Here is a 12,229-nt window from a genome sequence, read left to right on the forward strand (position 1 = left end):
TCTGTCATGCTCAGACTATAATCACCAAACTCCTCGCAAGATTGATAAAGAAACAAAAGGAAGAATGTGCAAATAAACCACATTAGCAATGAAAGGTAGCCATAATTACAGTTGCTGCAGGTAGTTAATAAGTAAGAGAATATTTTCAACATGACAATAAATGTGGTGAAATTTTGTAAACTTCCCAGAAAGAGTAGAACTAAATCTGACTAAAGAAGAAATATAATTTGGATGGTTCTATAACTAAAACAGAATATGACTAGGTACTCAAAAATATTCCCACCAAAAAAATCCACCACACATGGACAGTTGTAAGGATGAATTCTATAAAACATTCAATGAAAAGATAATACCATAGAGAAGATCTAAAAAAAACTGCAAAAAATGAGAAACAGTATCCAACTCACTAAGGGTAATTATAAGGATCTTAATAAAACCAGAAAAGGGTAGCTCAAGGAATGATAATCATAAGCCAACCAAACTAAAGACCATAAATGCAAAAATTGTCATCAAAATATTAGTAATTTTGGAATTCAACAATGTATAAAACGACAAATTCGATATACCTCAAGAATACAAAGTTGGCTTAAGATTACAAACTTTACTAGATGTACTTCCAATAAAAATCACAATAGTTTGATATGGAGAATTACAAGCTGATTCTCATACCTGTGTAAAAGGCCAGAAGTCCAAGAAAAGCCAAGGCACCTCTAAAGGACGAGTTGGATGAATATGTCTTATGAAATAACAGACTATGTTAACTATAAAGTTATACAATATGTCAGTGTGGTGTGTTGTAAGACAAACATATGAATGGAATAGAACAGGAAGCTCAAAAATACTCCCATTCAGATATGGCAACTCGATTTACGTTGGCATTATAGATCAGGGGGAGAGGGTGGGCTCTTCAATAAGCTGTGCTTAGATAAGGGATTGTCCCAATGGAAACAATGGAATTGGACATCTGTCTCACACCATATTACCAAATCCATCCCCAAATGATTATATAATAAATCGAAAAGACAAAGTTTCCAGAGGCAGGAGGAGGCTCCGTGTTCTCTAAGGAGCATGGTTTTAAGTTAAAGATCATTCTGTTAGGTGACTAGGAGGTGAGGATAGTGCCTCAGACTAGTGACATATCCTGGAAGGGAACTCAGCTCGGGAAGAAAGTAGAAGCATAGCAACTCAGATCCATTAAAACATAGAACTTAGGAGGAAAAGGTTAATCATAGTGGGGTGGCATAGGATCTTTAAAGAGCCAGCATGTTTGGGCTCAGAGAGCGATACTGTTCTCTATGCAGCTGGGCTTCAGGTATTCATAGGAAAGGCCTAGTTGTTCATTCTGGGCAATGATTTCCTTATCTAGGTTGTCCAGATCTGTTTGAAATCATCTTAAAACAGCCTTGGGCTCAGGGCCTGAAAAATATTTTTCTGTGTGGTGCCCCAGGGGCACCTGAAGCAGAAAAAAAGGATCAATTAGTTTTTAGTTCTAAGAAATGGGCACCAAAGGCCAGTCACTCACTCTGATATCTTGTCTCCAGTTGTCAGTGCCCCCAATTTCCCAAGGTCCCCTCCCACCTTGTCTGGCTGCCACTGGCCCAGCTGTCACACAAGCAACTTCCGAAGACAGCTCTGCTTGACATCCGGTAGTGAGACCATCACTGTGGCCATTGTCACATCTTCCTTGGTGGTAGGTGAAGGCATCTTCATTGAACACGAGCATCAGAGACCCAGAAAAACCAGTCCAGCAGGGGGAGAAAGAATCTGGAGTCACACTGGAACTCTGATATGCAGGACCCTAGCCCCCAACTCTTTCCTTCAATCATCCCCTAATCTAGGCATTTTCCCTTAGGGACCCAGGCTTTCAGTTGTCTATACCTGGCTCTGGTTGATGGCCACATGCTGGGCAGTGCACGTGAAGATGCACGTGGCAAGGAAATGACAGAGCTGAGCCCAAGACTGGAAGGAGACAGTGAAACCTAGGAGAAGAAAGACCAAATTTAAAAACTGCAGTCCCTGAGGAGTCAAGGAAATAAATGCTGATGTCTTGAGACACCCATATTTAGAATTAGCAAGTGTTCATTCATTCATTCAAAATGTGTGGGATACTGTGTAGTAGGCACTGTCTAGGCATTGGGGATACATTGGTGAGCAAAAGTGACAAACACCCTGTCTTCTTGTAGCTTAGATTCTATTGGAGGAGAAAGATAATAAACAGAATAACCAAGTGAAATTGCACACAGTATGTTGATAGTGATGAGAAGAGAAATAAATCAAGGAAGACGGACATGAGAAGTCAGGGAGGGGTGGTTGATAATTTAGTCAAGGGCCCAGGGGAGCCTCAGGGGACAATTGTGTGTGAAGCAGGTGGTGCAGTGGTCAAGAGCCCAGGCTGTGGCATCAGCCCTGGGACCCATCCTGGCTCTGCTGCTGACCAGCTGCGTTACCTTGGACCAATTGCTTAGCCTCTCGGAGCCTCTTATTTTCCTCTGAAAATGAAGATAATAATTGTTACATTATAAATAGATGACCCATGTAAAGCCCCTCAGAAATTTGTAGCTATGTAGGGTGTAGCTTATGGTAAGGTGGAAGCTCTGAGAGGCTGCATGGTCAAATACTCTTTTTTTAAAAAGTGGTTAAAAATAACAAGATAAAGGCAGGTAACCAAAAAGTATATGGGCAAAAGGCTTTGATAGGCACCTCATAAAGGAGGATATCCGGATGGCTATTAAAGCAAGGAAAAAGAACGCAGTGCAGCAAGTCATTGGGGAAATGCAACTTTAACTCACAAAAGCTCTGCACACTCACCAAAATGGCTAAAGTAAAAACGATAGAAGTATATTTTTCATGTATTTGAGAGAATATGGAGCAATTACAACTCATGCTCTCCTGGAAGGAGTGGAAATTGGAACAGACACTTTGGAAAACAGTAACTTACCGAACATGAGCATACTCGGTGATCCATCAGTCCCACACCTACGTGTGCCCACAACAGAAAAACACACACACAAATGTCGATAGCAGCACAGAGCGTAATAGGCACAAACTGGAGACAATCCTAATTGCTCATCAATAGCAGAAAGGAAAAATAAACCGTGCCATATTCACAAAATGGGAAATTTACAGCAACGCTAATGAATGAACTTCACGCTACATGTAACAACATGAGTAAACCTCAAACATATTGTTCAGAGAATGAAGGCATACACAGGCAAGTACTTGCTTGTATTTCTATTTGTGTAAAGATCAAAACAGGTAAAACTAACCTATGCTGTTAGAAGTCAGGATAACGGTTACCTCTATGGGTATAGCCAGGTCTCTGAGGAGACAACCTTTGGTATGTAGAATTGTCCTGGGTCTTAGGAGGTGGGAATGGGATTCAGATGCTTCATGTATGGCTGGAGAGGGGGTTGTGATGAGGGGTCGGGGTCCTGAACCCAGGAGGGCAGGGCTGAGAAGGGGCTCTGGGCAGAGTCTCTGAGGAGCTCCTGTCTCTGGGGAGGGGTTTTACCTCGGTCCTGGGCCTGGCAGAGCCCCGCCTCAGTGATCTCCCGACACCAGGCCTGCAGCTCAGGGTCCCCTCTCACGGTGTCATCCCTGTGGTAGAAGAGGTGGACGATCCCCTCCACGTACCTGCCCAGAGGAGAAGGGAGGGGAGCTCCTTGAGGGGGGAAGGCTCCAGCCTCCTTCCTCTAACTTTCCTGTGGTCTCTGTCCAACTGACTTTCACTGTGTCTGAGGATAGATTCTTCAAGACATGCCTTTTGGGACTTTTCCTGGCTCTTTCTACACACTAGTGTGGAAAGGAATGAAATGTGGGTCCTTAGTTCTGGGAATTCCCTACATGTGGTTGCTGGCCATTCTTCCGGACAAGAACCCTGATTTGTCCAGATCCCTCAGTCTCCCCCTCCACAGCTTTCCCGACCGAGGCTCTCTACTCCTATTCCACTTTCCTCCTGTTCAGACCTCCCCACTGACTCCTCACACTCCCTCATCTCCCCAGGATTGAATCCTCTCCTCCTCCTGTCTGGACCTTCCTGTTTTCATGTGTTTCTTTTGCCTCATGCTGACCTCAGGTCAGAGCCCCACTCTCCCTCTCCCCGACGCCCCTCCATTTCTCAGCTCCCACTCTCACCCACCGGGCAATGATCTCCCAGAGCCGCAAAGCATCGTGGGCATAGAGAGCACTTGGGATTCCCAGCAGACCTCGGTCAGCCAGATCGTCAGGAGGACAGAGGGAGCAGTAGGTCAGCTGGGCCATGGCCTGATGGACCAGCTGCACATAGCCCCCTCCACCTGTGCTCACTGCTTGGGATGAGAGAGTTCATAGGTCTTGAGGTGTGGAAGAAGAGCTGGAGAATCTTGACATATTAGATAAGGGGTCAGAAATGGAGTTTTCAGAATCAAAGGTATAAAGGTATAAAAGAGACAGGAACCTGGGTGAAACTAAGAGAATTAGAGACTATGAGACAAGGACATGAGACAGATCTCAGGTAGCAAAAGATATTTGGAGATATAGAAAAGAATTTCCATCTGTGGTTGTGGCCTCTAGACTCTATGGCTCCACGTGGTGTGTACTCAAATCTGTATGGACTTGAATGAACCGTGGTGCTATGGGGAGAGGATATGAAAGGGTGAGGGAAAATACCTGAGAACCGTGTCTGGTTCCAGAGGAAGCTCTTAGAGCATGTGGATGGGGAATGCTGCATGGGAAGGTGAGAAAGGAAGGGGGCTGAGGAATCAGGAGTGATCACTAGGATTTCTGGAGAGGTCCAGAAATTCTCAGGTATCTTATCATGCTGTGAGAAGGGACAGATTGTTGACAGATGGTGCCAGTTGACACAAGTTCAATGGGGAGGGATCTGTGCCTTACTCCCCGTCCTAGGCACCCTGCAGTCCAGTCTCAGTGGCCTGCAGCTCTGGGCCATCCTTCACGGCTTCATCACTCTTGCAGAAAAGATTGGCCATCCCCTCCACGTACCTGCTCCTAGGGAAGAAGGCATTTGGTCTCAAGTGGCCAGTGTAGGACCTTCTTGACCTGTAGTTCCTCCTCATTCTCTCCACCAGGCCCACTGGGTCCTCCCTCTCTGTGCTACCCTCACCAGCTGATGTTTTCCCACAGCCTGAAGGCATCTTTGCCACAGAGAGAAGACTTCACATCCAAGAGCCCAAGTTCAGCCAGGTCATCAGGAGGGCAGAAGGAACAATAGGTCAAACAAGTTGTGGTCTCTGGAGAATGTCCACATGGCCTCCACTACCAGTGGTCATCACCTGAGGACAACCCCACAGCAGATAAACTAGGGTTAGCCATGTCAGGTGGGGCAGGAGAGAGATCAGGATCAGGAGATTCCAGGTCCTACTCAGGCCTCTCTAAGGAGAAGGCTACCTGGGTGTGAGACAGATCAGGGAGAGGCCTTCATGGAGGAAGCAGAGCTTGGGGGAGGGGGAGGAGTGAGCAAGTGAAACATCCCTTGGGATTCTGTCATCATTGAGCCCTCTTCCCTCTTTACCCGTCCCTTTCCATGCCAGATCAAAAATTCCCCATTCAGAGACAAGATTACTCTGAGCCAGGATGTTGATCTCCAAAGTGTAGTGAAAGTAGGGGCTCAGGAGCTGATTGTGGAAGAAAGAAGTGGGACATAGTCAAAGAAGAGGATCTCAGGATCCATGAGAGGAGGGGAAATTAAAGAACCATGGAGAGAAAAAAAAAAGGAGAGGATGGGTCTTCACGAAAATGAGAGACTTCCCGTAGGATTGGATTGTGTCAGGTTAAGATTTGGGAGAAGAGAGATGGGGAAATGTCTTCCTGGGGCCTCCCAAGGTCAAGGGTTTTAGGAGTTCACTTATTTACACAGTCTCATGTTATTCGTAAGAATTCTAGGAATCCTTTATCTCGTACCACAAAAACTAGCAAGCTTCCCACATATGAAACCATATGTTATGCCTCTCTCATCACTATTGATAAAGCATCTCTACTCCCTTCACAGGCAAATTCCTCCACTTGTGATCAGGAGCACGACCCCAGGACATCACTTGTAATCAATCAATCTCTCTCTCACACACACACACACTTAATATTTGATACCCTAACAAAGAAAACCCTCGCTTGACCCCACACCCCTTTTGTTTCTTGCTTACCCTTTCACAGCAAGTCTTCTTAAAAGCGTCACCCTGTGTTATCTCTGCTTTCTCACCTCACATTTTTCTGCTCAGCCCACACCAATCAGACACACCAATCAATGCAAGTGTCACTTCTCTGTTTGTAACTTTGTTGACTTCTCAGCAGCATTTGGCATAGACAATTATGTCTCCTTCTTAAAGCACTTTCTCCTCTTGGCTGCCATGACATCACACTTTTTGTTTCCCTTCTACCTCAACGGACGTCCCTTCTTTTGCTCCTTTTCTTACTTCACTCCCTCCTCTCAACTTACAAAGGTTGGGGTGCCCTAGAGTTATATCCTGGGACAAATTCTCTGCTGTAGCTACAAACCCTAAACAACTTCATCTAGTACAATGGCTTTAGATAATTCTGTTTTCTGATAACTCTAAAATCTCTATCTTCAACCCTGACCTGTTCCAAGAACTCCAGACTCATATCTCTAACTGCCCTCCTGACATTTTCAAATGGATCTCTAGGAGCACTGGAAACCTCACATGGTCAAAACAGAACTCTTTATTCTTCTCCCCACCAAGTAACATGGCTTCCTCTCTCATCTTTTCCCACCTCCCTTTCCTCCTACCCAATGCTTCAATCACTCACATCCTTCTCTTCAATCATACCTGTAGGGGAGGAAGACAATTCCTCTACCCTCTAGGTCCTCCTGGCTGATCTAAGAATTAAACTGACATGGGACAGAATAACAGGAGAAAATAAAACAAAGTTTAACAACATGTACACATTGGAGAAACCCAGGAAAACTGAGTAACTCACCAGAATGTCTGAAGCCACCACCTTAAATACCATCTTCAGCTAAAGACAGAGGAGGATGTTGGGGGGTGGTGATTTAGGACTTCAAAGGGGAGGAAGGCAATTTACATGGAGATGGAAATGCAAATGTTTGATAAACAAGTGTTTGCTGGGCAATCTATAGACAATGTGACCTGAGAGACAGAACTCTGATAAAAATGGGCTTGCTAGTGCCTTTCTGTCTATCACATCTCTTTTACATTATACTAATCCTATGATATTAGCTCCTTCCTGGAAGAGACCTATCTTAAATTCTTTTATGCAGTTAGGGGGAAGGTCAAAGTTTCTTCCAGAGTCTTTTGATCTTAAAAATAATCAAGCCAAAGAGACACATTTTGTGGTGGCCAATTCTGATGCCTGACACACCTACTATCAGCCATTATCCACATTCCTCTGCAGGTCTCTCTGACTGAAATGTCTGCATCCCTCACCACCCAAACAGAACCTCCTCAGCCCAAATTTCAACTCCTTTGTAAAAACCTACTCTCATTCTTTCCCCAACCCTGGGTCTTCTGATAGCACTGTGTATATATGTGTATAACTGTGTGCATGTGCATGCATGCGTGTACATATAAACTGAGATTGCTACTAACCTAACACGCCACAAGGTTAGACTCTTGGTAGATGCCACAAGGTTAGAAGTGTGAGATCTGAAGGGCTGTCAGATGCAGAATGACAGAGATGCTGAAATATCTTGTAGATAGGATGCAGGCTGGGCAGGCTTCTCATTGTGGCCACAGAAATAACCTCAGCCATCAGATGTCCCTCAGCAGGTGTGACTGTAACTGATATAGCTGGAAATCAGAACTACGGACCCAGATCTTGGCCAACAGCCAGGCCATGAGGGGATCTGAGGGCAGGAACAGCACAAGTTGGGGCCATCTGTGACAAGATGGCTGGAGTTGGGCAAGAGGGAGTTGGGGCTGAGGGCCTGTGTGTCTAAGTCCCAAAGGGGGTCAATGTCTGGGGGCGGGAAACCTAGGTCTCTACCTGAATAACCATGGGTAAGAGTCTTCCATCAGGCTGGAGCTTCAGCACCACATATTGTTACTTAGAAATGATGGCATTAGGCTTGACCCCATCCAGCAGGGAGAAATCAACTTCACACAAAGATCCAGCCTTAGGCTGGGGGCAGGGGTGGATAGAGGGGTAGGGTCAGTTCTGGACCTGCCTTCTCTCATTTGCCAGAGTGGATCCTTCCTCTACCCATCAACTTTTACTTTAAACACCAATCACTTTCCCCATAACCAATGCCCTAAATGCAAGGTTTCCACACCCAGTGTCTTTCAACAGAATTGGAGCTCCTGAGGTGAACTTTCTGGTTTTCCACCATGCACGTCCATCCCCTACAACCAAAGTCTTCCCTTATCACCCCCCTCAGGCTTTAGCCAAATGTAGCACAAAATAGTTCCTTTATCCCCTCCTCCCCCAGCTCTCTACTGGGCTTTGTTCAGTCTCTCTTGCTGTTTCCCTCCAGAAGCCTGAGCTCTTCCCTAAGACTAAGTACATCTAATGAAGAAGGAAGAGATGAAGGTGGAGATGGAAGAGGAGGAAGAAAAGAAGGAGATAACAGCAGGAGTTGGTGTAGATCAGTGGTGCTCAAGCAGACGTGATTTTGCCCCCCAGAGGATGTTTGGCAATGTCTGGAGACATTTTTGGTTGTCACAACTGGGGGGATGCTACTGGCATCTAGTGGGTAGAGGACAGAGATGTTGCTAACCATCCTACATGCACAGGACAGCCCCCCACAACAAAGAGTTATCTGACCCAAAATATCAATAGTACCATAGTTGAGAAACCATAAGTGTAGATGGAGGAGGGTGTAGATTAAAGAGGTATCAATGGAGGAAATGAGGGAAGGGGGGGCAGGAGGCAGGAGAAAGAAGCATAGAGAAAGGAGATGGGGACCATGGCTGTGGTGGCGAGTGAACAGAGGGAATGCAGCAGCTGGAGTTCTTTCTCCAGCTGGGTCTTCAAGTCTTCCATCCCTGGGCTGTGCCAGCTGGGCTGGGAGGCTGGTGGAATGCCTCAAGAGCATGGGGTTTGCCCTGTCGAGGAACTGGTACCCAAAGAGTGCATCATCCTTTCAGGAATTTCAAACCTGCTCTAGCGACATCAGTTGGGGCGCACGCTGTGAGCTCTGAGCTCCTGATCCTACTAACACGTCACTCTCCTATCCTCTCTCCCTCTTCTTCCAAATCCTTGGGTTGAAAATGTGATATAGATTTTAGGAGGTTGTGGTAACTGACCAGCCAGGGCAGTCTTTCCACACAGGAATATTTTTTTTTTTGAAGTCTTCCAGTCTTTTCGCAGAATTTGTGAGACCCAACGTCCCCTTGAGGGCCAAGTCCTTCAACCTGTGGAGAGAATGTTACTGAAAGTTCAGTCTGAACTCGATGTGAATCCAAATAACAAGAACAGAGTCTTGAGGGGAAAGAAAAGGCCTTATTTTCTTTGCCAGGTAGCGGGAGTAAAGCAATGGCTAGTGCCTTAAGAATTGCTAGCTCATTAGGAAGCAGGTTGGGGTTTTTAAAGGTTGGGAATGTGGCTCTTTGTGGGGAGTGTGGGGGTGGCTGTGGCCTTGCTGGCCACTATTTTCCCATCAGCCTGTGTCTGGGGCTGCTTCCAGCAGAGAAGATAAAGGATTTTGCAGATGAGTGTCCTTGGCTGTTTATCTCCATGGTGGATAGTAGACTCTGGCATCAGGAAGCTGAGGAGTTGGGGCCTGGGAAGCTTTTCTTGATATTGTCTGGACATTAGGTTCCTTATAAGAGACTTCAAGGACCTGTGATTAGTTACAACTTGAGCGGGAGCCCAGCATGAGGCCATCTGGGCTTTTAACACTTTGTAATTTCTATTTGGTTGTAAAGCTCAGGGAGTCAGAGGTTAAAGAAACAAATATTTACATATGAGTGTAACTAAAGAAGCAGGGAATGGGATGTGTACTTTGAGTTTTAACCCCATATATGTTGGGTTCAACGTAGGGGAACCCATATCAGGGCTGGTATTAAGAGCCTGTAACAAGAAGGCCAGTGCAAGAAGATCAAGAAAGGATCCCACCTTGCATCCTAGGAGCCCAGTGCCCAACCTCCACCCGGCACTAACACTTTCACCAGAAAGAGAGTGAAGCCCAAATCCTCGTCCTGGAGGAATCACCTGTTCCTGGGAAGATCCCGCTGCGTGCTCCCCGCTATAGGCAGGATTAACCCACCTTTCCAGGAGACCGCCTGGAGGAAGAACTTGGAATCCGGAGAAAGTGGGGCGGTGGGTTTCTTGGGATCTGGTGGGAGATCAAAGGCTTTCTTGGGCTCACTGGTTCACCTTCTTTCTTGCCTTAGAGCTCCTGCTCCCGATGTTTCTTAAACAGGTTCTGCGGGTCTTCTCTCACAGTCCGGGCTGGGGAGAGGACAGAAGAGCACGAGGCCTCCCTTGACATCCCTCCGTGCTCGCTCCCCTGCGTCAGCCATCCTCTCAGCCCCACGCTCTTTCACTTCTCCCCTCTCCTCCAGCTTTCTCACTTTTCCCTCCTATATCACAGCATTCCCTCGACATCCTTCTCCCAGCCCGCCGGGTGCCGCCCCCCGTTTCCTCACGCCCTGACTGGTGCCCTCGGGCAGGCAGATAATCAGTGCCCTGCGGTCACAGGGGAAAGGGCCTCGCCTTGGGCTCCTGGACCCTGCACGGCGTGACCCAGCTGCAGAAGCAATCGAAATCCAACACGCCTTCGTGCTTACGCAGCTTCACCAGCAGGGGGCGACCCGGGTGTAGGACGACGTCGACATCAAACTCCGCCTCCCGCGGAACAGGACTCGGGTCAGAGGCAGGTTTGGGGGTCCTCAGAGAGGGCGGGGTCAGTGAACCTTCAGAGAAGTTTGGCTCCGCTTGCCCCACGGAGCACTTCCCAGGAGAGACCTGAATCCCAGCTGGAGGTGAGGAGGAACAGCCAACTCTGGGGCCTCCGGGCTCCGGTCCCCGCCGCGTCCGGGGAAAGCGCAGCGCATCTCTGCTCCCTCCACCCGGGCAGAAAATGCCGCTCTTCTCTCCTGGGCCTCTTGCTTTCTCTTTTCCTACCTGGCAACCCGAACCCGAGCTCCTTCTCCCGCGCCCGAGGCTCGGGCGCCCGCAGGCACCTCCTCCCTCCCCCGCCCCCAGTGGCCGCTGCAGGGTCCCGGGCCCCCGCGCCCGGCCGTGCTCTGCATTGACCTTGCCCCACACTGGCCGCAGCTGCTTCCCTAGGGCCGCTCTCCGTGCTCGCCCACCAGCCACAGCTGCGCTAGGTTGCTGAAGCCTCCCAAGACCGGTGGCCATGCGGATCTTGTACTTGCCCATCTTGCCCGGACTGGGAGGGGACCTGTGGAAATTAAGCAATTAAGAGGATCTGAGGCCCAGCCCCCGAGGAAACTACTCTCAGACCAGTGTCTGCTGTGATCGATTCCAGGGTGTCCACCTCCCACCCACAGGTTCCTCTCGGCTCAGATGCACGTGTCCCTGGGTTTCTCACAGCAGCTCTGGAAGGTGCGCCCCACCCTTATCCACTTGGCAAAAACTACCTGGCCAGTTCCACGCCCAACCAGGACTGAACACACTGGCCTACAGACGATGACAGATAAACACTAGCTATTACCCCCCCCCCACACACACACACACCTACACAAATTTTGATGAATAAATGAATAAGATAGCGACAAGGGACGGATATGAGGGAGGTGGAATGGTTTGAAGTGTGCGAGTGTTTTCAGTGAAAAGTGAGTGAACCATTTTGGCAAGGATGCAGGGCCTTTTGCTGAGGACAAGAATGAGATAATGCTGGACAGGTGAGGCAGCCGGGTCTGCTGTTCAGACTCGTGAGCCAAGAGGGGGAGTTTGAGATTCCTGGTCTAATCCAGTCATGAAGCTTCCGTTGGACTTTCCTGAAACCGGCTCTCTGGGGCCAGCAACCCAGGCTGAGCACCTATAATGGGCCCCATCAATCTGCTCCCTTAAGGACCAATTCTTCCCCACCCCACCTCCCAGTCTTTTGCTCTCCTCAACCTCCTTAGGGACAACTGCTGTACCAGGCACGGATCCCTCCTAGGTTCCTTCTTTGGATGTTCATTTCTATCCGCCTCTCCCCAGGTGCTCCTGCTCTCCCCTCAGCTTGCCTCTTTCCTGGACCTTCTGTTCCATTGTGAGCAAAGGCTTTGAATCCACAGCTTTTTGCTTAAACCTTGCTTCCATCTCCTCTTGTTCAAATAGTTAATCAAAATAGTTGGTTCAAGTGGGA

At 47.9% G+C, this 12,229-nt stretch overlaps 1 pseudogene; it reads right to left on the reverse strand.

Moving 5' to 3' along the window:
* Positions 1 to 619: 619 nt before the first annotated feature.
* Positions 620 to 11,295, reverse strand: LOC106844137 (polyunsaturated fatty acid (12S)/(13S)-lipoxygenase, epidermal-type-like; annotated as a pseudogene).
* Between the last annotated feature and the right edge of the window lie 934 nt (positions 11,296 to 12,229).

The sequence above is a fragment of the Equus asinus genome, chromosome 13 (genome assembly GCF_041296235.1).
Source record: "Equus asinus isolate D_3611 breed Donkey chromosome 13, EquAss-T2T_v2, whole genome shotgun sequence".
Lineage (NCBI taxonomy): Eukaryota > Metazoa > Chordata > Mammalia > Perissodactyla > Equidae > Equus > Equus asinus.